Source organism: Bombus huntii, chromosome 6, assembly GCF_024542735.1.
Source record: "Bombus huntii isolate Logan2020A chromosome 6, iyBomHunt1.1, whole genome shotgun sequence".
Classification (NCBI taxonomy): domain Eukaryota; kingdom Metazoa; phylum Arthropoda; class Insecta; order Hymenoptera; family Apidae; genus Bombus; species Bombus huntii.
The window spans coordinates 12,678,447-12,705,284 of record NC_066243.1 but is presented as its reverse complement, the minus strand read 5'-3'; the positions used below and the strand labels follow the sequence as shown (position 1 = coordinate 12,705,284).

The 26,838-nt window shown below is 33.2% G+C and overlaps 1 protein-coding gene across 6 annotated transcripts in view; it reads right to left on the bottom strand.

Annotated features, from left to right (window-relative positions):
* LOC126867115 (uncharacterized) overlaps positions 1 to 14,637 on the bottom strand; it is a 155,871-nt gene extending 141,234 nt beyond the window's left edge. The window contains exon 1 of one of the 6 annotated variants that reach the window (XM_050621291.1): positions 14,552 to 14,637. The gene's annotated coding sequence lies outside the window, so the exon portion shown is untranslated. Of the gene's footprint in view, positions 1 to 14,458 lie in introns of all 6 variants that reach the window. The other 5 variants (XM_050621288.1, XM_050621286.1, XM_050621287.1 and 2 more) reach the window with 5 other exon arrangements.
* Positions 14,638 to 26,838: the final 12,201 nt, after the last annotated feature.

Below are 26,838 nucleotides of genomic sequence, written 5' to 3'. Positions count from 1 at the left end.
AAGCGATGGGTATTGTTTTGGATTTTCCCTAACTTGGATGACGTGTACGTCGCTCCGATACCTCGAAGTAAAGGTATCAATATTCAAGAGATCAATTAATTCGTTGTTGTTCATCGGCAACCAGAAATAGGGTTTTGTGTATCTTGCGCATCAATTAGTGCCAACGGAATGTTACAATGTTTCGTATAACGCGCATGATACGAATATTCATAAAAGGTATCTACGAGTCTACGAATATTTTCGTGAATCTATTTGTGCGTGACATATAATCGATCGCGCGTTTACGATAAAAGAAAAAGAAGTTCGAGGATGAAATTTTCACTTGGCGCACTCCGTGTCGAAATCTATTTACAAACAGTTAAAACCACCTTACGTCCACCTACGTCAGGAAAGGACAATCTCAGAGATAAATGTATCTCCGGGCTGTTTAAACAGAAGCTGTTTCCGTTTCTCCTGAAGAAAACAACGGTGAGATGCAAGTAGTTTAATCAATAAATACGGAGGCGGAATGAAGTGGAACAGTTTGAAACGCAGGGAACGAGCCCTGAGGATGTGATTACACATCCAGCCAGACGTGTCGTTGCTACGCGTGATAAGCCCGATGAATAAACGTCTGATCTTAATTATAATGAGCTGGAAATTTCGGCGGCCGATAACGTTCGTCGCATCGCAGCGGCTAATCAGAAATTCAAAGATTGAATCACCTCCGAAACCGGATAACGAAAACGCTGACGAAGCTCATTATATACCTAGTGATACCGTTAGAGAATCGCGAAACGGATTTGCATCGTGACCGCTGCGCTGCATCGTTATCTTTACATCTACGATCGTAGAATGTCGCGTTCATAACTGAGATGGATTTGATCTATGGTTAAGTTAGATTAGGTTCAGCTTGCGTTCAATCCAAATTGGAAATAACGAAATGAAACATCGTTTGTAAATATTTACGTTGAATTATTTGCCTTACGTTAGTTTTCGTGGAAGTTGGAGGGGAGAGATGGCAATGGATTTTGTTTACAGAAATAGTAAATAAGTAAGTATGGTAGTAGAAATGGAGAATTAATAGGTCGTGGAGAGGATATGCTAATTGACGTTTTACGTGAAATAATTGCGTTGAGATGTCTACGGAGTATTAGAGATGCGAGTATTAGCAAGTAACATGTCATTTGAACAAGAATACATTTTAGTGACGTAGAAATAAGAATCGAAGCATCGCTGATACACCTTTAAATTCTCATTCTAACACTAATTAATTTAATAAACGAATATAGTAAGAATGATTTGTTGCAAAGTTTTCAAAAAAAAAAAGATAATAATTCGTAAAAATCCACGATTATAAAAAACGTGCAGAATAAAAAAATAAATCCTTAAAATTTGAAATATTCTATACATGAACTGTTTCCTCTCAATCGCAGAAAAAGCGAAGAACTGAAAGCTGGATGAAGATAGCACTCTTTTCTTGAAAGGTGGAAGAACAAAAATTTTGGTTGAACAAATGTGATCAAATAGTGGACAAACGAGTGGCATTTTTTTTTTTTTTTTTGTAAAAATTCGCATTGGGGGTGCCATTTTCGCCCGGCTAGAATCGAAACGTGTGAAAGATATGAGGCTACATAAAAATAGTAACACATAATCGATGGCTTGTGCCCATAAATATGGTTCTCGTGTAAAACGGTGTTTTCTTAACTTCCAGCAAAGTTTCCCCCGAACTTAAACTCTTCTACGCAATTTTCCTGAATTTTATAGGGCACACCTTACCAAGTTAAGTGCCCTTAATGGATGCAATAGTAAGCACTTTACAATCCAACAATTTTGTAGCACATAACGTTTCTGTTTACGACTTCTCCATCCAGTAAAAAGAAAATTGAATTGCTCGTGCTACAATTAATTTTCAAATTGAAGAACAACAGTAGAACGCACGTCAAACAGCGTGTAAAAATTTAATCGAATAGTAATTAGTACGAAACGATCGAGACAAAGTAATTTCGATGTTAGTTGGCGTGCAATTAAGTAGGTTGCTTAAAAATTTAATTAAACGAGACACTTCGACTAACTATAAATTAAACACGCTGCCTCATTCACTTTGTTAAAGCCAAGCCTGGATAATTACACAAAATCCTTCCCTTTCGCACGACTTTCGTTGCAATTAACCCAGATGAAACAAATCTTGGTTGTGAAGTACAAGTATTTTTCTCACACAGTTTTTAATCGCCTTCGTGCGTGGAATACACCGAACGCTGAAGAAATAAAAGTGGAAAAATCCAAAGGTGGATTTGTAGTAATCAAAAACTGAACAAAGGCTAACCCTTAACTATATAGCATTTATCGCTGAAGCAAGACTGGAGTTTCGTTTTATTAACAATCTAACGAGAAATTCCAGTGAGCAAAGAAATCATAGAGATGTAAATCAAGACTTAAATGATTTATGATTCATGTTACGTTTTTATGGTTTAGGAAGTATTATAAATTTTGTGTAACAATTAATTGCGAATATCGTTTCATGGAAAATAACATTGGACGATTTTAACAATTTTAAAAAATTCAACTCTGTATATTTTATAAGAAATATGAAAAAGTCTCAAGAAAAACTCATCACAGAATATGAATACCAAAAGTGTAGAAAAGATGTAATTTACATTCAAGACCTAGAAAGAGTTTAATTTTCACAAAGCTCGTGTGCAAATGTTGAGTTACACAATGCATGTGCAAGATTAAAATGTATGGTATTTCCTCTTTGATTAGAACTAACAAATATGTAGAAGAATAGAAGCAATATGAAAACCTATTTTCAGGATATTCATTCTTTTCATAAGTTCGAAGTTAAATAGCCTATTACGAAAGTTTCTTTCATTTCAAGAGAATTTTTACTATATCCATGAGAAGTAACCTAAGAGAAACTGAATTTCAAATTGTATCGCATTTTCCTGGAATTTTAATAAGAATTTATCTACTGTGAAAATATTTCTGTAACTTAATAAGCTTAAATTAATTAGTTACAATGTATATTTCATTGAACATACTGCAGTTGAAAACAAATAAAATAAACGTGCTGCTATATACATTATTCAAGTTCCAATTGTAAAGTTCCGGCCAATGGAAAGTATGAAATTGGTAGAATTTAATATACCACGAATTTCACGAAATCTTTAATCGTTATTAAATATTCACTGATAGAATATTAATCGTATAAGAAAACACAACATTCCTATTGCTTTATATTACGTGAAACGCGCATCTGTGAAAATTCATATTCATGTACAGAATATGAGATTTACAAAATTTTTAAACCTTTCATACAAAATTCAAAATTGAATCTACACATTCTAACAAAATGTCGCGTTTATATTGAAAGAGAAAAAGAGAAAAAGAGGAAAGTTCGGGAAAAAAGTTCCTACCTTTCAAAAGTGGAGACCGTTTCAAAACTGTATCGTGTTGTTAGTTTCGAATTTAATCGATCGAGTGATATCGCGTTTCCCAACCGCGGTATCAACGTTCTTGCCGGTAAAAGCATCTCGTGTTCTCTCTAACTAATTGAATCTGCCGCGTTTTCCTCGATAAAACACGCGTCTGTCCCATCTCACGAATCATCGCCACGTGTACGCTCCCGAATTCTCAAATTTCGACGACGAACAAAAGAGAAAAAAAAAATTGGAAAGTTTCGAACACGAAATAGAGGTAAACTGAAAGTGGAACGAAGATTTATCGTAACTTCTTACGTCTATCGTACTGCAGATACAATTGCAAAATAAAACGCAACGCAGATTGCTTCAAACTATACTTGAGAATGTGTGAAAAGAATTTATATGGTTTAAAAATTTACAATTTATGTTTTTAAATCTTACAAATATACATATAAGGTTTTTATACTTATTTTTGCACATAATTTTGTATACGTAATTTTTTTTAAATAACTGATTTGCTACATATATCAGTCGTTAATATAATATTGAAAACATTGTCCAAATGCATGAATTCGAGATGAAAAAAGAATTATGAAAATGCATGAAAAGATATATCTTATAAGTAAAATTTGTTCTCATTTTAATATCATCTTTTTGCAAACATTAGATAATGGAATATTAAGGGGACAAAAATAGGATGATGGACAGAATTATCACCTATATGCATATATTCTACGAATGAAACAGATGACCCTAAATTATCAGAGTTAATCGACGAACAGATCTAGATATCAATTAACTCCAATTAGTTGAATTAGCATCGAAGACTAATTAAGGACCACTGGAACAGGTTATTCCGCGTCGCGTTATTAATTAAATCATGTCACGTGGAACGAATGTTTTGCTACTAGAAAATGAAATTGCTTGATCGGTTCGCAATCAATTGGATTCGATAAATTGAATAAACAAATTGTTGTATATGTAGAAGCCTGGAATAGATTTGTTGGTGATATAATTATATTATTTTCCAATATAAACGAACGGTATTAGCGTAAAGAAAAATAACATTAGAATAAAATTGGAATGAAAAGAGTATGATATCGTAAAATTGGATTAATTACCTATAAAATCTAAGAATTATAGACAAACATTGTCCCTAAGATTTTTTTTTAAAAGGCAATCTTCTTTATAACAAAGAATCGAAAACATTAAATAGAAATTCAAATCACGACTTCAAAATACACTCACACGAATTAGCCCAAGCTAATTAGCCTTAAAGATGTACCATACCATCAAACAGATGTGCAATACCATCAAACAGATTTATATTCAAAGGAGTTACCAAGGTCGATCATCGATCCAGCGATAATAATTAAATGCTTCATCTTGATGCAGATTAAAGCTTTCACGCTTCAACGTTTAGCACGAATTTCCATCGACTATGTAAATTCGTATCTTCGTACAAATTTCCTGCTCTTATTTGCTTTCATTGCTATCGTAAGCTAGATGAAAAAGAAGAAACAGAGTTAATAAATAATTTCTTCCAATGAGGTCATCCATGATTGAAATGGCTTTCAAGAGGAATTAAGAGAAAAATCGTTATATACCACGGGGGAGAGGAGCAAGAATTAAAATCTCATTCGATTTTTTAACGAAACAAAACTTCAATATCGTCTGGTAGAAGAGAAGTGCTTATTTAATTTTGTACCGATCACAATATGATAAAGTTATTGAGCAAGCAGATATCGAGAGGAGCGTCTGAAGAGGCAAGATTATGTTAACGTGAAGGAAGAATTATCTGTGCCTCGATCAAAAGGATCCATTCAGATGCTCGATAAATTCATCTTCGCAATTGTAACGCGTTTATTTTGTATTTGCAACTTCAAAAATAATACAACTCGTAAGGCAAAGTGTACAAATTACGTGGACCTTACGAATTCTCTTATTCCTAACCTATCAAAAAATAACATTGGATTTTTCGTATTTTAATCGCGAAAGATACTTACATCCATCGATTGGGTTGACAACTCAGTGATTGCGGATTTTGTCAATACCACCTAATGACAAAATCCGCAATCATTTAGTTACCAACCCAATATATGTTCAACAGCCGTAAACATTGGTATAAAAATTGCCACGATCATTTCCTACGAAGTCTACAGATTGAAAGAGAAAGCTGAGCAAAAAATAAAACGAATATTCCACATTAAAGCACTAAGTGGAAAAGCAAAGCAATAAAGGGATTAATAGCTAACAGTTGCGAAGTTACAACACGAGTCGGCTGGAAAGTGAAAAAGACGAGGTGTACAATCTGGCTGGTTATTCGATTTCAACATGGTTGCTCCTTTTTTTCGATACTTTGACCATCGTTAATTAACGGTACCATGGGAGATCGTTAAGTGAATTACTGGCAGAAATGCGATTTAACGACGATAGTATCGGGTTCTCAACAGAAATTAACGATCGACCAATGAACGTGGGAGATGATTCTTAACGACGTGTCGACGATGAAATCGACTACGGGAAAGAATCTCGGACGAAGGAAATCTCATTTCGATCGCATTTCATCGCGTTTCTGCTTAATTTCTGGTCGCTTCAGCAGTTTTCAAACACGATGATGTAGCAATCGGCTGAAAACAGAAAGAATCCAATACTACGAGGATAGAAAATTTAGAGATCCAACACGAAAGGAACACAATGTAATAATTTTAGAAAAGAATTTTAAGGAAAATAATCTTACTTAGATCATTTGCTATTAAATTGTTATTGTTACCAAAGATTAAATTTGATAGTAAACAGCAAACATTATTAAACCTTTAATCTTATATGAGAGATTCAAGATAATGATATAAATCATTAAACCTTTAATTTGATATTGATAATTGAAAACCGATAAGGATAAAGATAAATTTTGATAAAAAAGATCTGTATGTTTCCAAATATCAAAATACGTCAGTATACATATTCAGGAGAATTTGGAAATTCGTATGGAGATTTTCGAAACAAATACAAACCTCGAATATCGTTTCCTTGTGAGAATTACGCTTATAGCACCGTTTTCCACTGAATTCCTCGATTAAAACGATCCTAAACGGTAGCACCATCCGATTTTTATTATTAAAGCGAGTAAGAGTATTTCTATGTGCATGTAGAATCGAACAAGGTGTAACCAGGTGGCGCGTTAATTAGAACGAGCTCTACTTTGAATCTCAAACGACGATGTGTATCATTAACGATATACCTTTTAATGCTTGCACGATTTGTTTCAATTGTTCGTTGGAGAAGCCAATTAACGACGAGTGTTACAACACCAGGCAACATCTCCTTTCTTTCTATCGAGAAATCGAAATTCAGGTAAAATTTTAATAATTGATATCATTGGTAATACGTGAATCGTTGATAAAGAAATAATTATTTTCTTAATCTTTCATTCTAAATTCTTCGTTATTTTATTATACTATCAAAGAATTAAGAATCGTCTTAGTTTTTTCCAGTGAAATAAGTGGAGCAGACAGAATCAAGCAATAATGGTCACAGTATCTTTAAGTGACCGTGACCGTAGTAAATGCTTCGAAAAATTCTTCCGATTCTTCTTAGAAAAACTGTCGCTAAAAACAGATGGTCTGATACCCTCAATTCGAAGAAACAGATTTTTATAAATATAATTAAAAGGGATAGAACCTAAGTAGAAATTTGTTTCGCCTGCTAAGTTTTCTATCAAGTGTTATACTTTGAATATTTTATATATTCTTGCAAATTATGTAGATTCTATATATTTTTACGCGTTTAAATTTCTACTAAATACAGAAAAATCCGCAGTATAGTAATCGTTATATCATCAGGAAGAAGAAGAAACCTATTAATTTACTAATCACACTCCATATCAAAATTACTCTAATTATACGGTAGATAAAGTCGTCGACGTGGATTCATACGACTCTCTTAGTTTTCATCTCGCAGAGTTGCTTTTATCGGGCCGGATTTAAAACAGATTTCGTTCGCGGAAAAGAGGCGAAAAGCGATCGATCGACGTACGGAAGAAGCCGCGGCAAAAGGAGATCTGGCAAATTACCATATGCATTCGAGGTCTCCAATCACAGGCTACGTGATTACTCCGGAAGGAAAAAGTTCCATTCCGTGGTTGCCCGCGAAATTGCTCGATCGGAATCCTCTCCACAATTTTTCCGACATGCACAATTTCAACGACTCAGACATATTCTAATTTTCGCGAACGTATTCGTTTCAATAATCCTGTTCAGACGAGCCAAATCGCTTAAAGTCAACCTTATGTTCATAGTAAGCATTTGTATTTGATATTCTTCGCACGAATTTCTCTATTCCGATGCAATAATTCGTTTCTCTATTAGTAAATTATCAAGATTTAATAAGAAAAGTCTCGTTTAAAGAGAACTGCCTCGTACAACTTTTCATCTCTTTCTCTATGCTAAATTCAAATATTGGCTACATTTTTCAATTTATGAAATAAATGTCGTTTCCTAACAACAAAACCTAGGCCTGTGATACGATAGAGTTGTAATAATGAAGTGGCCTCAAATGAGACAGCGTATTACATTCGTGGTGCAAGTCAACTCAATTGAATTAAGCAGCTATTCACTTCCAGACATTAAATTGAAGTAGGGAAATTGTGATAAGAAATCATATGCACGCATATCAGGAAACAATTATAATAGTATTTCAAAACACGATAAATCAAATTTGATGTGACGAAACAACATGTAATGAGATGAAGAAATTAAGAAAAATTGGTATCGACCAGTTCAGCTTCTGAAAGACTCGTGTAATCTTGTCACACGAATATGAATATGAAACAAAAATTCCAAAATGTTCATCCTTTGTATCTTACTGATCCGCTGTGACAGGGAATGTCTCACCAAAGAAACTAAGACAAGTATCTAGCAAATTATTCCTTGAATACTTGAATGAACAAGGAACCAACAGGTTTTCCTCCACCTTTCTTCTTCTCCGCCAACGCGTCGAACTTAAGGACTCGACCGATCGATCGAAAAACTTTGACCCAGTTACGTGTTTCACCCTCCGGAACAATGAGTGAAAAAGTCGGCCTGAACGTCGACCCTGCCACCGTCTACTAGGAATCCTGCATTGTTTAACACTGAGGAGGAACGAAACGAAGTCACAGAAACGAAAGCAACGACGATACAGTGGCGAAATATGTTCGGAATCAAAGCGTGTTCTCGACCGCTTCTCAGCAAACAATAGACCTACTCATGGAGCACGGGCACCTGTTTACGATACCTGCGTACGACGTAACTTTGCTCTCACAAGTTGAATTTAGCTCGTCCCACCAGATAGAAAGCGCTGCACCCTATATTCGGAGTTTATGTGGGCTGGCCTGAGAGTAAGAGCAAAACTGGAGGCTATTAGTTTGATTTCTGACTACATTATAGAGGTGGAAAGAAATGGCGAAACGCGTTGTTGATAGAATCTGTGATGTGAGCGTAAGATTCTTTTTATTTCACCTATTTCTTATTCCTTTTTTATCCGCTTAATGCGCATGTTTATGATATGTGGGAACATGAATTATTTCTGATTTATTTGATTATTTTAGCCATTGATCTTTATAGATTTTAGCTACGATATTTTACAAACTAAAATATCTATGTATCTTCTAAAAAATATATTATACTATACCTACTTGCATTGTTGATTGTCTTTTACTGTAAAGGAAATTTATTTTCATCGCTTCTATTAATAAATCGAGGAGAAATTTACGTTTTAAGAAATTAATTCAAATAATTTTAATTGAAGACTATTGAATATCTGATGGCATTATAAAGGTGGAAGAGGCTGCTGAAACCTATTGCTACTCGCTGTATTAATAAAATTTAGGATGTGATTCTACGATCTTTTTCTATTTAACCTACTTTCATTTTTTTTTAATTGAAATAATTTTAATTGAAGGCTACATCAGTTCGATTTCTGTCGACGTTACGAAAATGGAAGAGGCTAGTGAAGCCTATTGACGATCAAATTTAGCGTGTAATTATACGATCTTATTATTTTATCTATGTTTATTTCCTCTCTATCTTCTTCCTTTCTAAAAACGAATTTAATTGAGATCTATTGCTTCTAACGTGAATTTTTTACTGAGAACTCTGTTATGTCTGATCGTCGACACGATCCTGAAATGTCCTAAATGAGAAATTCACTCCCTTGATTTCTCTTGAAAAGGATAGAATATATTGATTATAACTTTTACGGGGCACGTTATTGTCACACATATACACACATAAAGTAGTATTTGTGCACAGTTGTTTGTTGTGGTTTACATTCATAAAAAAAAGGGCAGGGGACGGTTAGTGCTGTCAGGACAACACACGATTCACGTGTACGCAACACCTTGGCAAAAAGTAGTTTCCAGGCACAGAAGTGTGTGTGGAAACACTTTTCGAGGCTCAATTCAAAAAATATTTGTATTTCATATCGCTAAAGAATAATTTCCAGTATTAATACAATTTCATATAACTCTGAGATAAGAATTTTCATATTAAAAAATTGGTAATTTATGATAAGATTGTAAGAAGTAACTTTTTATAGTATTAACTCTATGTAGTGACGATGTATTTTTTTTTTGAAGCTGATAATTTGTTTATGATTCTTGTGTATAATTTATTTTACTCCGGATTAATTCTAATTGGATAAATTTGAAATTGCAAAATTAAATTTTATACTTAATCAAAATTAATTTGGATAATATTAGTAAATAATACTTTTAGATTATAGTTAAATTAAAAAGCAATATTTTTGAGTGACATTTGCACTAAAAAGCAACATTTTTGGACGACAATATTTCATGAAACTGACTCGTTTATATCGTCATCTCTCTGAAATTTTTATTCCGAGTACTTGTTAATTCACTAGAAATACGATACAGCTATTTGATGACATTAAAATCAGCTTTTATTCGATCATTTAAATAAAAGTTGTAATGAAACTATACTTAGGTTAACTGAAAGGTTAGGGAAGTAGAGTTTTTCAACGCATGAATAGGCACGAAGTAGGAATGAACAAACAACATGGCAATTTCATTTGCTCAAACGCGATGCATGTATAAGCAAACGCTTTGCACCCTAAATTTTCTTTATCGATTTATTATTGCGCTTCGACAATTTTCCTAGGACGTTCAAGTCCGATTTTATTTAGTTTTATAATATTTTGAATTACCGTGCGGTCGAGATGTTTCAATAAAGAAAATTTTTAAGATGAAAGTTAAAATAAAGCAAAAATTAGAAAAATACTTCGATATAAGGAAAACAATTTAAAAAAATATGAACTTATTGAAAAACTTACATTTAAATAACATTCTTCTCAGATCCAATTATGTATTTTGAAACAAAAATTCTTGAATCACACTACGATACACTTTCACATTTTTTATCATTGAACGATACCCGCTACAACTTCTCTAAGAGCGGAACCCTCTTGAAATATATCATTAGTAAAAGTCTATAAGTTACAAGTTACGAATTATTAATATTAATAGAGTCTCCATTATATAAAATGAAGTAACGAAGTAAATCATTCATTCGACTATCCGGTTTGACGTAAATTTGCAAAATTATGAAAGAGAAATATAACCTTCATCTTGTCACTTGCCAATTCACTAACATTGTTAGTTCGTAATCTATCGCGCAAGAGGGCTCAGCGATCACTTATTCTCCTCCAATATGACATCATAACTAGTCCTGTCGTGTCAAGTCCTGACCTGAAGTGCTCCAGCCATTATAAATATTATCATAATTTCGCTCTCAAATAACACGTGGCATTAAGTGTTTCAATAATCTTCTATTATATAATCTACGAATCCAAGTTTCAGTTGTTTATTGAAATATTTTGCAAGTGTTTCAATAATATTCAATTAATTTAGAACCTATAGTTATAACCTATAAACTCAAATGTCTCTAAATTGTTTATTGAAATATCCCACAACCTCGTCGTACAAAACACGCATTTTACCGTACAAAATAATATTTAACGCAACAAAATCTCAACGCAAACACATAAAAACGACATGCTACATGTAAATAGTTACATACATATTAGGTATATCATGTTACTTCTCACAATCTTAATCAACACAAAAATAACACGAACGTGATCTTCACCTGTGTGGATTCTACGTTTCAAGCAATTTGAAACCTCGAAGACAATTGTATACAAACAGTTCTTGAATCGAACCGCGAATGTCATGGTCGAGAAATCTCGTGGAAGACGAGGGCTGGGCACACGAGGCAGTGTTTGCATTTTGTATTGTGCAAAAGCAAACAAAGGATCAAACGGTGACACTGTCGTTTATAATCTCGTTCTGCTAACCGCGTTTCCTCGGATCGTTTAAAAACAGCTACGGGAATGGTTGGTAAAGCATCGTTTCCCGATATCGTCGAAAGAACTGTTCCATGTTGGAGGACCTTAATTTCGAATAATTGCGGAAATTCTCCTCCGTTCGCTGAAAAATTCGTTTTCGATTAAACGTGCCGCGTTCCGCGTTCCGCGTTTCGCACGCGCGAAAACTCTTTGAAAGCACTTCTCTCTGAAAACGTTCTCGGTATGGATTAATTTTGAAAAATTGTGAAAAAGTGGTGAAATACAGAAAAGTTAAATTGAAGAATTTTTCATATGGATGGATTCGGCTTGGCTGGCAAAGATTTTTTGAATTTACAAGTCTTCAGGTATGACGCACATATTTTTTATTTATTTTTGTATTTTTGTGTTTGTACGATATACGCCGTTATTAAAAATTTGGGATTATTTATCTTACAAGAGGCGAATTTAGATTGTCAAAGAGAAATTTTAATAATAAAGGGACCCAAATTTTTAGTAGAAAAATAGTGCATGTGTTTGAACTTTTAATATTTTAAATTGTCAAGTAATTAAGTTGCGATAATATTTAAGATTGACAATGAGAAACACATATAAGTTAAAAATGGATTTAGCGATGGAGACATTTACTCTCTCAATGTATTCCTCTCTTTTCTTTGATTAACAATTAATGTCAGTTAATTTGTTACAAAATTAATAGCAACAGCTTATAAAATTGCATTCTATGTGATTACGTTCAGTTGTTTATATTATATTAAAAGTTCGATTAATTTTATTTCTCGTATAAATCTCAATAAATCATGGATCTTTTCTCGTTCCGGGAGATAATAAATGTATTACGATCGATATAAAGTTATAATCTCGGCTATCGGGTGCTTATAAAAAGAGAAAGTGCTTCCGTATCATTAGCCGGTTACTCGAAATGATTTAATAATAGCACGAAGGGAATCGATCAAAACGTGAACCTACAGAAGTTTCACTACGATGCTACTATGTAATGTATAAGAAAAATTACATCGTTTAAATCTCCAACGAAATATATATTTTTTCAGAGATAAAAATATCTTTTATCAAATTATATGGTTGATTTGCCAGAAGAGTAACGGTACTACGTAAAGTAAATTCTTCAAGAGATTAATTTAAAATAGAAAATAATTTTACAATCTAGTTAATATTCTTTGAATTGTATGTTCTTGTAAAACTTTGTGTTTAGATACATTACAATAAAATATTGCTTATACATATCTCCTCCATATACTTTACGTCATTCTTGTTTAATATCTATAACATTTTCTCGTATTATTGTCAGTCAGTATAGTTATTACATAATTGAATTGAAATAAATTATATTTTTATAATTTATCTAATTAAAGAAATACAGAAATTTTAAAAGGCGTTCACTCTTTTATCAAACTGACGATATAGTGGAAATAAAGCTTCATCTATTCTTCAAAATAAAGAGGACATGCGGTTAAAATGCAATTTTTGGCTAGTTTCTCAAGATACATCCGAAAAATCTTAAATAAGATCCATTCGAGATCTTCAAAATTTTGCACGATGTAGGTTTTAGCAATATCAAGAAAAAAAGAAGACTAAGAATAGTCGAATATCGAAGGAATTAATCCTGATTCCGTGGCCCATGGTTTATCCACGCGGTTTAACGTGATTTCACCCCCGTCGTTCCACGAGATCCTCCGCGGAAACATTCAGAAAAACGTACGACGAAGTGTGAAGAGCCGCGCCGCTGAATCAACTCTTAAACCGATCTACCACTCGGTGAATAATTCGATCCTTAATCGAGGAAATCGGACGATTAACTATTTTAAGAACGCTTCACATGCATCCTTCCAAGGATAAGAACTTTTAAAATTTATTCATCGTCAAATATTTGCTATGTCTCACGACTGGAATTTTCTTAAAGATTTCTCGAAAAATTCTCAAAGTCCTCTGATTATCTTTAGCAAAAACTGTGGTAATATGTAATATTAGCGACTTAAAAGAATTTGTAATAGTTATGAATTACAGAAATCTTACAATTGTTATTATGAATCAAGAGATTTGGAAATTTCTTTAAATAATTATCAAGAAATGTATAAGAAGTCGAAAGTATATTATCAGTAATTTAATAAAAAGTTCAAAGAATGTTTATCAATAATGTGCAATTTAATTTCGATTCAGAAAATTCTTTGTTATCTCTGGTAATCTTTGCAAAAGCAATAACAGCAAGATCGCTGAGCCAAAAGAATTTAATTACGGATCAAAGAAATCTTGCACTTGTTATGACCGAAACAATCTTAAAGAATCCTTTGGTTACCAACAACTATATAATTTCACGTTATTATGTATATTCCAAAGAAGACTTATTTACAGTTCGAAGAACCTTGTAGTTGACAAGAATGTGCAATTTAAATATGGGTCAAAGAAATCTTACAATTGTTGTGACCCACGATATTTTAATGAACTTTTTAGTTATCGTGTATATAGATAAGTATACATATAATTCTACATTATTATACACCAAAGAAAATACATATCTAGTCCAAAGAATCTTCCACTTATCAATAATATATAAATTCACGTATTGTGTAATACATAACTTTACGTTTTATATAATCTGCAACTGTTATCTTACCCGTAATACGAAAGAAAAAAAAAGGTGGAGGAAAAAGACCGTGGATGAATCTGTTAATATCACGTACCCAGTGAGTCCGGTTTAAGAGTGGACGAAGGACACGGCACAGAAAGACAGAGAGAGAATGTGTGATCAGCCAGGGTGAAGGAGATTTACTCACAATTATGTTGCACGTTTCGTTGATGCGGCAGGACTGTCGTCGAGGGTGGAAAAGCACGTCGGACCGGTCGCGAATGAGGCTCTCTCCTCTCTCGACGCGCATCGCGCAGACGTGCCTCTCCAACCCCCTCTGCATTTACGTGTACACACGATAAACGCGGCGAGTAGAAGGAAGATCGCTCAGCGGTTTTCTCGGGGCTGATATAGCGGGACAGAACAACCGAAGGAACGTCAAGGGATCATATCGCGAATATACTTGATCAAACATACACGTGCAACTCCGCGAAATATTCTCGAGCGCAGAAAAAGCGCAAAAGACCTGCCGGCTTGAATACTCAATTTTCTTTTTTAATTCGTTTAGGGTTTAATATTATGACTCGACGGTGGATGGTTTTACTTTTTAAGTTTTTACTTATGAATACAACTAAATAAAGTAGAATTTAAGGAGAAAGTTGTTTCGTGAAAAGGATAGATCCTAGTTTGAACGATGGTGGAGGATAGGTGAATCTTTTTTTTTTTTCTTTTTTTTGTTGACTTACCAGAGTTGAATGGAAATTCATATTCTTGTAAATATAATTCAAAGGATATATTATATTATGTTATAAATTTTGCAAACGTGAAGTTATTTTAAATGCAGGATGAAAGGCAAAAAATGTCCCAGTTTACAAGTTTATTTTTCAAATGAAAATAATCATTCTGAACATTGGAGTGGAACTTGTGTTTTAATACAGAATGTAATAAAGATTATTTGTTGAAATTTACGTACAAACGAATACTTCAAATTTTCAAATAAAAATTTGCAAGATGATATTTCCAATGAAATCATCACTTTATACAGTGAGATATATAATATCATTACATATTATTGGGTACAGAATATATATAATATATAAATAGAATAGTTAAATCTAATAATTGAAATAGTAATATAACTTTAAAAGTATATATTGTAGAACATTAAAGAAAGTTAATTTTTTAAGAATCTTTAATAAAAGACTGTTCAATTTATATCGCTTAACTATTAGAGAAAGGATTAAGACAGTTTTTAAATCATAATATTCTTATTAAATATTACAATCTTATTAGGTAAAATAATGGCAATTTCATTCCAGGAAATAGTTCATTTCTAAAGTCAATTTCCACAGATATTTCAAGATTGATAATTCTTAAGGCTTGTTGTCACCCTTCTATTTAATTCTGAATAATTATGATGTCCAATGAATTCCAAAAAGTTACTCGAAACTACAATTTGATAAATCCAGATACTATACCCAAAACAAGGTAACATGACATACTACATGTATAAGATGGCGTGTAACATCTTGCGCGGCAACGCGACGTAGAGAAATACGTGCGTTGGAAGAACATTTCCGCAGATTTGCTGCTCAATGTTCAAGGGAATTGTAGTGAAATTTGGGCGAGTGACCGTGAGGAATGGGAACGCAGGTTTTAAAGGGCGTTTCCGCTTTAAGAATCCTTTCGGGGAACTCCTGAAAAATATAAAGCAGAATTCGGGTTACTTCGTTGCGCGCGCGAAGAAAGCAACGTTTATTATCCGGTCGATTTTTATGGCAAACGGTTTATACGTTGAAAGTACCGTACGTTTCCTATCTATAGTTTCCTGGCTACATTTTTCCCGAAATTTCTTTCGGGACAGCGTCAAAACAATTGAAAGATCGTAATAAGATTCGTGAAAAATATGCGTGTCTTTTGAGAATAAATCGTTTCCTACTGTACAATTATTTTTCTATGAGAATAAAATTGATAAATATCTTTATGAGAATGAAGATTTCGGAAGAGTTTCAAAACAAAATATTGGAAGATTGTAGTAAGATTCGTGAGAGAGAAGCATATTTCTTGGAGATGTTCTTCTCTTTTGTTTCGCGCTTTGCTATACTTTCTGATAATTCGGTTGAAAAATGTTTCAACAATAAATAATTCTTTTTACTAAATATACATGGGGTTAAAAGACGTAGTCAATAAAAGCTTGATTTGTAATAAAACCTTGATGAAACGTAACAATCTACTTCCTTTATTTCTGTAAACGAAGGGGAAAGTTATAGGAGTTCGAGAACTTTCATGTTGAATGTGTTGATTCGTAAAGGGAAGAAAAATCAATGAACCTGTCAATTATTCAGTCGGTTGCAATAAAAAGAAACATCGTGATCGTGGGATACTACTGGATGTTTTTATTCTTACTTCTTCTCCGAAATAACATCACTAAGTCTTCCCTTTTACGTGGGTACCCGGTCCGATTTTACCGCTCTACTCAAGACTCCTAACACACTGGCTTTTCCCAAAATTTATTTTTTCACCTGACAAATACATACAGTTCAACTTAGAAACAGGATAGAATATAGAAAAAGATCTGCATTTTTTAAATCAAGAATTTTCTTTAAAAATGTATATTGTTTATTTCATAAATATCATTGTATTTGCTATAACTTGAGAAAATTAATAGCACTCTATGAGCAAGGAAAATTAGTTAAGAGCCTGCTTGATAATCACAATTTTTGTTAAAGATTAATTACTTTCTACACAAAAAGAATATTTTTATTCTAATTACACATAATTTACGTGTAATAATTGCATATATAGATATAATAATTATACATCTATTATACAATTATGTAAAATTACATATAAACGTTTATACGATAAAACTATAGAAAAAGGACTTTTACATTAATTTCGCTGATTTTTGTGTATGTTATAAGAAGGGTCCTGAGTAAAATGCACTTTGTCCGAGGCCTGTGATAATCAAAAGTTACGAGAGAAAGAGAATTAAATATGTTACGTTACATTTGGTCTAATATAAGTTGTTTTTCTTATACGATATTGACCTTATTCTAGACAATAATTCAGTGTTTACATTTATTATTTCCAACCTTTGTTTCTGCGTGTGGACTCTAATAATCTCAGTGTGATGTTGTTATTCGTTCTTAGTGTATCTTCAGATTTTCATTCTTTTGCACAATGAGCATACAAATTTTATTCTTCTTTATTTCGGTTATTCTTACGCAACTTGAAAGCATGATTATAAAAATGTAAGACGTAACGCACAAATTTTACGCCTTCCTACATCATCGTCAGTCTATTATGACCTAATCTAACCGAACCTAATCCATTTTTAGTATGTAATAGAGCCACCAACGAATAAAGGCGAAAAACTTAACCGCGATGTCAATAATTTTATTATTTTGTATAGAAAAAATATCAAAGTCTGTGACGAGAATATATCCAAAGATCTACGAACTCAATAGTGAAGCCATTTTTCTATAGTTTTACATCTAGATACATCTAGATAATTATAACATCGTAATGTTATATATATTTTGTGGCAAAATTTCTCTGCTCCGAATACAGATCTTAATCTATTTTTCCTTTCTGATAATTAAATGAAGAATCCTCGAGAAACTGTTCGCCTGCTCAAGACAGAATTTCAATTTTCAATTTTTGGTTTTCGTGTCTTCTTTTAAACTGCAGATTCACTGAAATAACTTTTAAGAAAGTTACATGTAAAATGAAAATGTAATGCTGGATACAACGAAAAGCAAGAAAGAATTGAAGGGAATGTTCATAAAACTTAAGAACAAGGAGACAATAGACATTCTGGCGTGGATAATAGTACTATGCGTATCGATCAATGGGTTGGGAACGATGAAAACTGCATATCATTAGATATTCGGTCGGCTTATTACCTATAAATTCCACCTATAACTTCCTTAATCGAAGAAACTTTCTACCCTTGTACGTGATGGAAATCCGTCAGAAAGATAAGATAAGAGTACAACTTCTAATGAAATGTTTATGGAAATCTAAGTACATGCTTCTAGAATTTCCCTGAAACTATAATTCCTCGCGAAGATATCTGATTTACTTGTACGACAGGAATATATCGTATGTCTTTAATGATACGATTTTTTAATTTTTTTAATTTGATGACATAATCCCTTTATTTCATTTTGTTTCTGACGTACTTCAAGATGATTTATGATAAAATAGGAATTGTCAATCGATATTAAATTATTTGAAAATACGAATTTTTTATCTTACTTAACATTATATTTAAATTACCTTTACAATACGGATTTCAGTTAACTACAAATTAACAATTGTTTTCTCAACAAAATACGCTTAAGTGCAAAAATGTTTACGTTTGTTTAAACATCGAAGTATCCAATGTTGGAAGATAATTTTATCCGAATTTTATTATTTACGTAATAATATATCTCCTCTGATTAAATACCTGAAATATTTAAAAACATGAAAACATCACCGATCTCATCGTTTCTCGCTTTCTTTTCTCTTTAGCTTTATTCTACTCAAAAGATACTTTCTCCAATAGAAATCTGAGTGTTTTCAACATGGTTACAGAACTACAAAATTCGATTCAAAAATAAATAGTCCTGCGGAGGAAAGGAAGACTCTTTTTCGGGCTTTTATCTGTTCCTTTATATTTCCAAGGGTTGTACAACATGTCAAAGATGAAAAGAACAAGTCTCGAGTACTTCTTCATGCAAGTTTAATTTAACTGCAGCTATGGTATTCTTTATCCCGCGAACGTATTTTCGAAGGGTAGTATTTCGTTGAAGTATTCGGTTGAAATATCTTAAGAAACGTTGTCGTGCACGAAATTTCCTACTGTCTTTCTTGCTTCATCATATTTAATGTTAAAGGTAAAATATCTCGCAGCAACAATATCGCTTAGATATGTATTTCGTACGGTCTCAAACACGAATAAAATGAACTCCTTCTTCTACCCTCTGCGTCGCCACTGAAAAATCGCGTATCGTCGAATAGCAAACGAATATAATACAAAGCATCAAAGATTCACTGAAAAATTACGGCTACGTGTTCGACGCTTCAAAATTCGAGGATAAAAACAGAGTAACAAATGAAAGAATGGTGAAAGTTTTAACGAAGATAAGAAATTGAGGTTTAAAGGATTTGATGTGTACAGCCAGTGTTGTTAATATTAATCTCTTCTATATGTATAATATTCTATATATATAATCTAAATTATAACTTCTCTAGGGAATAACTATAATCTAACTGGAGAAATACTGGCACATATATCGGGATTGAGAGATATAGTAGCGAGAATTTAGTTAATCATGATTTCGACCTGCTGAAAGCATCATCAATTTAATTTCACAGTTAATTAACAAGAAATGGTAATTTCGAATTATATTCAGAGCACCGGTTTATGAAAAATAATAGTAGTCTAACTTTGTCGTTTAACAGCAGAGAGAAGTTTATTCGTCGTTAAATACCGAATCTCTCGATGATAGTGATTATTCTAGTTAGGAATCGCATAACTTTTTATACCAATTTTTCTTCCTGTTAGGAGTATAATTATGTTACATTTGCAAAAATTCAGATCAATCTGTTTGAAATCGATTTATCTCGATTAATTTTTAATCCCTTGGTTCTGAAAACTTTTAATTAAAAAACGCCTCAGGTAACAGATTAATAATAAATTAATAAAAAATCGATCAACGAACTAATAATTGCCAAAGGGAGACATTTTCCATAGACCCGCAAAAAAGAACACACTTAATCCTGAAATGTTTAAAAACATAATTAAACAACGTAAAGATCGACGCCCAATATCCTGAAACAGTGTGATAAAGAAACTTCGACAAATTGCATGCAATGTTTATAACGTATCGTCCTGGAAACGCGTAAGAAAGTGTCCTGACCTGATAAACACTCCATTCGGTCCTCTAATTAAAAAGTTGTACAGGACACAGCCGGTGCAACGTCTTCGCGGCGCTCTTGAATCTTTCATGCGTCACAGGATACGCTCCATTACGAGAGCAGATGTTCCACCTGCGCCCCCCAAAAAAAAGCGAATATCAACGGAAAAACAAGGTTGTTCCCTCGTGAACGGCCACTCCAAGAAGATTGATGGCTGCTTGGAACACAAAACGATTCCTCCTTTCGACAACCCAAACGTCATGGTTACTGCTGCTTTGCATCTGACGATGTCAACTATGCCAGTCTGATCTCTCGGTGGTTGATCCATTTTCGAGTTTATGATTTATTTCGAAATTTCGCATAGGTAATAAAAAAGGCCAAATTTTTGGTGACTTAACTTTCCTTTTATTGTATTTCTTAATCGATATATATATATCGTGAATATTTATAGATATTCATATTTTTATGAGCACACCGTGCTTTTATTCGACGTTAACTTTTGTCTTTTTTAAATGGCAACTGACAGAAGAAATACGAGCGGATGGTAAAAACCATAATACCAATTATAATTCTAATCGATACTCATTACAATAGGAGCAGAACGTACGAAGAAGCAAAAACGCTAACTACGCTTTTCTTGCTATGAAAGAATAAAGGAAGAAAAAGAAAATAAACGGAGACAAAATGGGCGAGCGAAGAGAAAGGAAGAATGAACGAGCGTCTGTCATTAGCTAAAGATAAAATCGGCGTGTCTGCTGCCGATGATCATCGAAATATCGATATCATCGAAAGATGAACAAAAATATGTTTTTCTTTACCTTGCCATTGTGAAAAAAGGAAAAGGATAAAGAGATTAATCGCGAAAAGAGAAAAGAAAAAAAGAAGATCGTTTCATATTGATCCGTCTAATTCGATATTGCTCGAAATAAGACACATCCTTATCAAAGATATAATTTTCAAAAGATAATTTTATCCAAAAAAAACTGCATCATTGGATAAATTACTAAATTGTATAAGAAAGTTCGTTTGGCTTCTGGTGATACATTTTGAATACTATTATAAAATTATTCCTTGGAGTGGACATACGAATAATACGAATAAATATTAATTATAATTGCATCATTTAATGATAAGAATAAAGGCAAAACGGATATTATGAGTTAATATTTTAATGAAAGAGTTATTCGTCAATATATACATCAGATTATTGACTTCTTTCGTGACACAGTGAAAATTATTGTTAATTTTGCTCGAGTTTACAATATTTCAGATTATTCAGATTATTGAAATAGTTCATTAATATTGAAATATCGTTTGTTTTAATATCTGGAAGTATCTTTCACAAGTAATCATTAAATAATTTCAAGAATGTACGTATATCGAAAATCTTTTACGAAGAAGCTTCGTTACACATATTCTTTTCTTTTTTTTTTTTTTTTAATTCTCGTGACGATTAAGCTAAAGAAAATGAGAGACTGAAAAGCAAAATTATTTCATCATACTAATGCAGTGTGCAGAGGAAAGAAAAATACGGGAGGAATGAAACAAAAGTGGCTGGTGATTCGAAATCCTTGGCTGATAGTTGTTAGGAAAAAGAGGAGGAGATAAGTAAGTTAGAATGGAGGATAATAAAAACGGAAGAACTCGAAGTAACGAGTAACCTCGAACTAATTTAACGCAGGTGACGCTAAGCTTTTAATCATTGAAACAGAGACAGGAGAAATAACGGAGAAAAAGGAGCAATCTCGTAACAAGAATTAAGCCAAAAGACGAACATATGTATTCCATTAATAGTGAACTTTCAATGAACAGAGATTAACGAAGTTTTTATCGAAATAATAAAGGAAATCAAAACTATTGGCCGAGGCTAAGCCATTGGATATTTAAATTAATTCGTCGATGATTTAGTAAAATCTAATTCCTAGTGACTGGACTGAAAATATTTATGCAACTTTATATTTCTACGAACGGAAGTAAAAGTAGAATTAAAACACAGATTTATTTCATCTGTTACAAATTGTAACGAGTACGAGTGCTTTCTGTACTTTATATATTTTTGCATACCATGACCTGTGTATTTTTCTACCTTTAAATTTCGCGTAGATATATAAAAATTCACGATCTATGTATAGTATACGTACAAAGTATACACGAACGATGAATGATGGGAAGTTTCCTATAGTGAGTGTTGAAATACTTTCGTGAGTCGTTTCATGTATGTATATACCACTCTAGTGAAATAAATAAACTTCGCTAGAAGAATTCGCTGATGGTTGCGAATTTTGCTTTAGAAAAATGGAAAATGTTGAAAACGTTGAGCGATTCTCCATAGAATTCGATAGACAAGAACTGTAGAGGAATCTAGAGTAAAAGGGAGAGAGAGTAGAGGCGAGAGATACAAACTCAGGCTTCGGGTAATGATTACTCCAGCAAGCTCATGGGGGATTTTAATAAGGAAACGAGAGCTTATTCATATACCCTCATGGCGCAAGCGCCAGAAAGCCACCTGTAGCCCCAGCTTCCAATCAATACATCACAGACGCATATCGTGCAGCTTTCCAGGTAGCAATGTGCATACATGTATATACGTAAGCAGGCACGGATCCATTCTGCGAAGCCAGAAATCGCCTGTTGCTGTTGTCCGCGTTCTGCCAACCATAGTGATTTCGATTGCGATCATTTCAACTCCCTCAGGCATCTCCGATCTCTCAAAAGCAACTGGGAGGAATTGGATCCCTACATTGACAATTTCGCTTTCTACGACCATCCATGCTATGATCCATAGTCATATTCCAGCAAATCAATGTAGGTCACCGTTCCAAATCGGTCGTATCGAATATTACAACTTCAAAAGTAAATACAGTACGTTCTCTCTCTTTCTCTCCCTCTGTCTGTCTGTCTGTCTCTCTCTTGCTTTCTTTCGTTCTTTACGAATGTTGTAATGCTATTCAGTACTTGCTAATCCCTTTCCTGCAGAAAAAAGGCAGCTTGTCCTTGCTCAATGGTTAATCGATATTTTCCTGTTACTACCGAAAGGCAATAATGGGAATTGTTGTATTAATCGTCGAATTTGAGAGTATTAAAGTTCATCGTAGAGACAAATATAAGCTTCTTAACGCCTCTAATATATGTATGTCATTATAGGCTAATATCATTTGACTTTATAGCCATTAGCTATTCTGCACTTTAAAGTTCCTAACCATTTTTTCAGAAAATAATAAAAACTATTTAACTGAAAATTGTAAAATTCTAGAAAGGGAGTTTACAACCTTGTAACTTCTCAATTCACCAATATTGCGGTGAATTATTGTGCAACAGTGCCCTGATTTTTATATTCCACCATAAGCATAATACATCGTCTGCGTAATTATGTAAACGTCTATTCGATCGTGCTACGAATCTCAAGTTTGTATCCTTAGGATCTCGTTTTCTTAATTCGTATGCCAAGAGATTAATTTTATTATCAAAATTTTTGAATTGGTCAATTTGATTTCAATGTGTATCTCTGTATCATATAATATTAAAAAAATTAATAAATATAGCAAATGAGAAAAAATTCACGCAGCGTAGAACTGCGAAACTTCTGAAATCAACGCGTGAATGAATCATAAATATTGAAGGATTCATAAGAGGATTGCGCTACATGCATTTATCGTTCGCGAAACAGCTTAATGGAAACATTACTTGGATTCGTGTAGTATCAGTGGAGAATTTATAATATATGGTTATATCCTGTCTATAATCGGACAAGTGATAATTATATGCGTTGCCCGATAGAATGAGAGAAACAACGGTTTCACTTGAAAAATTTGTTATACCGATAGGTTCTTATTTACGGGACGAAATTTATCAAAACCTCACCGCGTAAAACCGTTTTAATGATAATATGATTTATGGATCAGCGCAGAATAAATTGAAAAATAAAGCGAAAGGAAAAACACCGTTACCGCGTATCGAATGTGTTTCACGCGTGTTCTCGTATGAAAAAATAAAAATCGTTTCATCGACGATGAAATAATTAATCGAGTCGCGAAAGCTATGTTTTTATCCGCCTAGAAATCAATAACAGCGAAGAAAGTCTCGTTTATACTGTGAGTTCGCTCTTAAAAGGATTTTGCAGGATCGAAAGAAAAACTACCCAGAACCGGTCTTCTTTTGTACCTATACAGTTAGCCTCTATCTCTGACAAATATTTCATTTCACGTATAATCTAAGTTTGCGAGACTTCTTTATTAAATCACTCAAAATGCTTCGAAAGGAATTTTTCGTACTATTAGTGATGGTGATAACCATTTTTATTCATATTTCAAACACATTTCTTTAAGAACGCTGTGTATTATACGTATAGTATAATAAACGAAGTCTATCCATTCATCCACATACAGATCTTTAAAACGATCGAAGATATCTTCTTCGTGATATATCTTCGAAATTGTTTGCGTACGTATGGTAAGGTAAATATTTCGTAGAAAGACTATACGCTGAACGACTTTTAAAACGACTCATGAAGGGGTAGTCAATTCAACCCAGCCCGTAATACAACAACCCCTCGATGTTCGTGAAGAAAATTCTCCACGAGATCGTTTTTTTTTCACAGCTCCCTTAAGGTTCTTCCCTAGCCTCTTTGTTGGCCTCATCTTCGCGTAGATCGACATCACTGCCGGTCGGATGTGTTCATAATGGAAATACGACAGAATCAGCGATCAGGATCTCGAATGTCATCCCGACGATGTTCAGAGAAAAGCTCAGAAATAATCTGTGCGCTCTTGGATTTACGTCGTTTCAAGACTTCATGATTCTCCTCGGTACTTTTAACTCTAAAATTGTCAGAAGTATCTACACACATCATAAGTGTATAAATCTTTCATTTGTTTTAAAATTAAACGGATCGATAGTTTGTAGATTTTCATACATTCCAGTGACTAATTTAGTATCTATTCGAATGTTCTGACTCATAATATTGGGATATTTGGATTTATTCGTTTTTCAATTGGTTTTAGCAGTGTTTTTTTTCAAAATGTTTGCTACAACAGAGTTCAAAGGACTTAGGACACCTTACATTTTTAACAAAATTTCAGTATCTAGTTAAATATATTAATACGAGTATCTACGCGTAATAATACGTGTAGAGGAAGAATTCTAAGGTAGTATCTGCGAGACAAGCCAATGTATATTACACAGATAGACTCTCTAAGGAGTTAAAGTTACCACATATGTTCTATGGTAGACACCTATGAAAGAGTTGTACAATGACGCGCGTAAAATCGACTAGCGATTTATCACGGTCATTTTTCACTTAGGGATGAAAGTTTCTATTGACTGGCTGGCTCGGTAAATGAGTGATATATGGGAGCAGATTAATGGAGTTTCCAGATTTTTCTTATTCGTTGTAAAATAAGTTGTTTAAATAAATTATACGTGGCTAGATTTTTCCGTGTGAAAAGTCGTTCTTTTACATCGAATCTTAATTACCACAACACAAAACTCTCTTTTGAACAAAACTCTCCAAAATGAGCAACAACTTGTTTGCATTTATAATAAACAAAATAAGCGAAAGTGGTCGATATAGGAATAAAAAGGATTGTTTTGAACAATTTTTATTTAAAAATAAGTCGTGACATACACGTTATGTAATCGGGCAATCGCAATAATTTTGATGTCCATGTAACATAACGTGTACGTTATCCGAGTAAAATAGCGTTTTAGTTAAAACTTCATAAAGATAAACGCACAAAAGGTAATTATATCTGTTCCAAGAATGAGACAATTATATAACGTATATATGATAGGAATAAACGTTATTCATATTTGTAGGCCAAAACCGACAAAATATGACACACACGCAAAATATAAAAATTTTAATAAAATGTAAGGATATATAGTTAAACAAATAAAATTGTTTAAAGTAATATAAATCATACGTGACAACAATTTTCAAGATACTCTCCCAAATATAAACCTTCATTATTTCTACAATCATTGCTTTGGTGACTGTTGTCTGAAAATTGTCTGAAAATACTGATGATATACATGTGTTGTCATGCGACAAGATACTGCATGGCATATATGCTATGCCACCGGTCTCGAATGTATTAAATAAATGCTGTTTATTTTTAATATTATACGATTGTATAATAATTTATTAATTTAATACAATCTAATTATTAGGTTGTTTCTACTCTCCTGTTTCCGATTAGTAGATCTAATTATATGAGAACATTCGCAGCCTAGTAATCAGTTAATAAATTATTTTACAAAATTGCCCCAATGTTTCGAACGAATATCCGGTAAAACAAAGTCAAAAAATAGTTCATTCATGGCCTGCCCTGTATACGTGATACGATGCAACCTTCTTGGCAGCCCTTACTTTATTAATAACAACGCGTGTGCGCTGTATGATTAAAGTAAAACGTAAACATTGATAGCGTGGTCGACGAGAACTGTGGCGACGGTTCCTGTAAAATTTTCACAGTCGTGTTTGCTATTTGTGCAAGCCAAACGCGAGTACAAATCGTTGAAACGACGACGGAGATAGGACTTTTAATGTTTTAAGCTGATGTAATAACAGTGTAGCGAACAACGGAA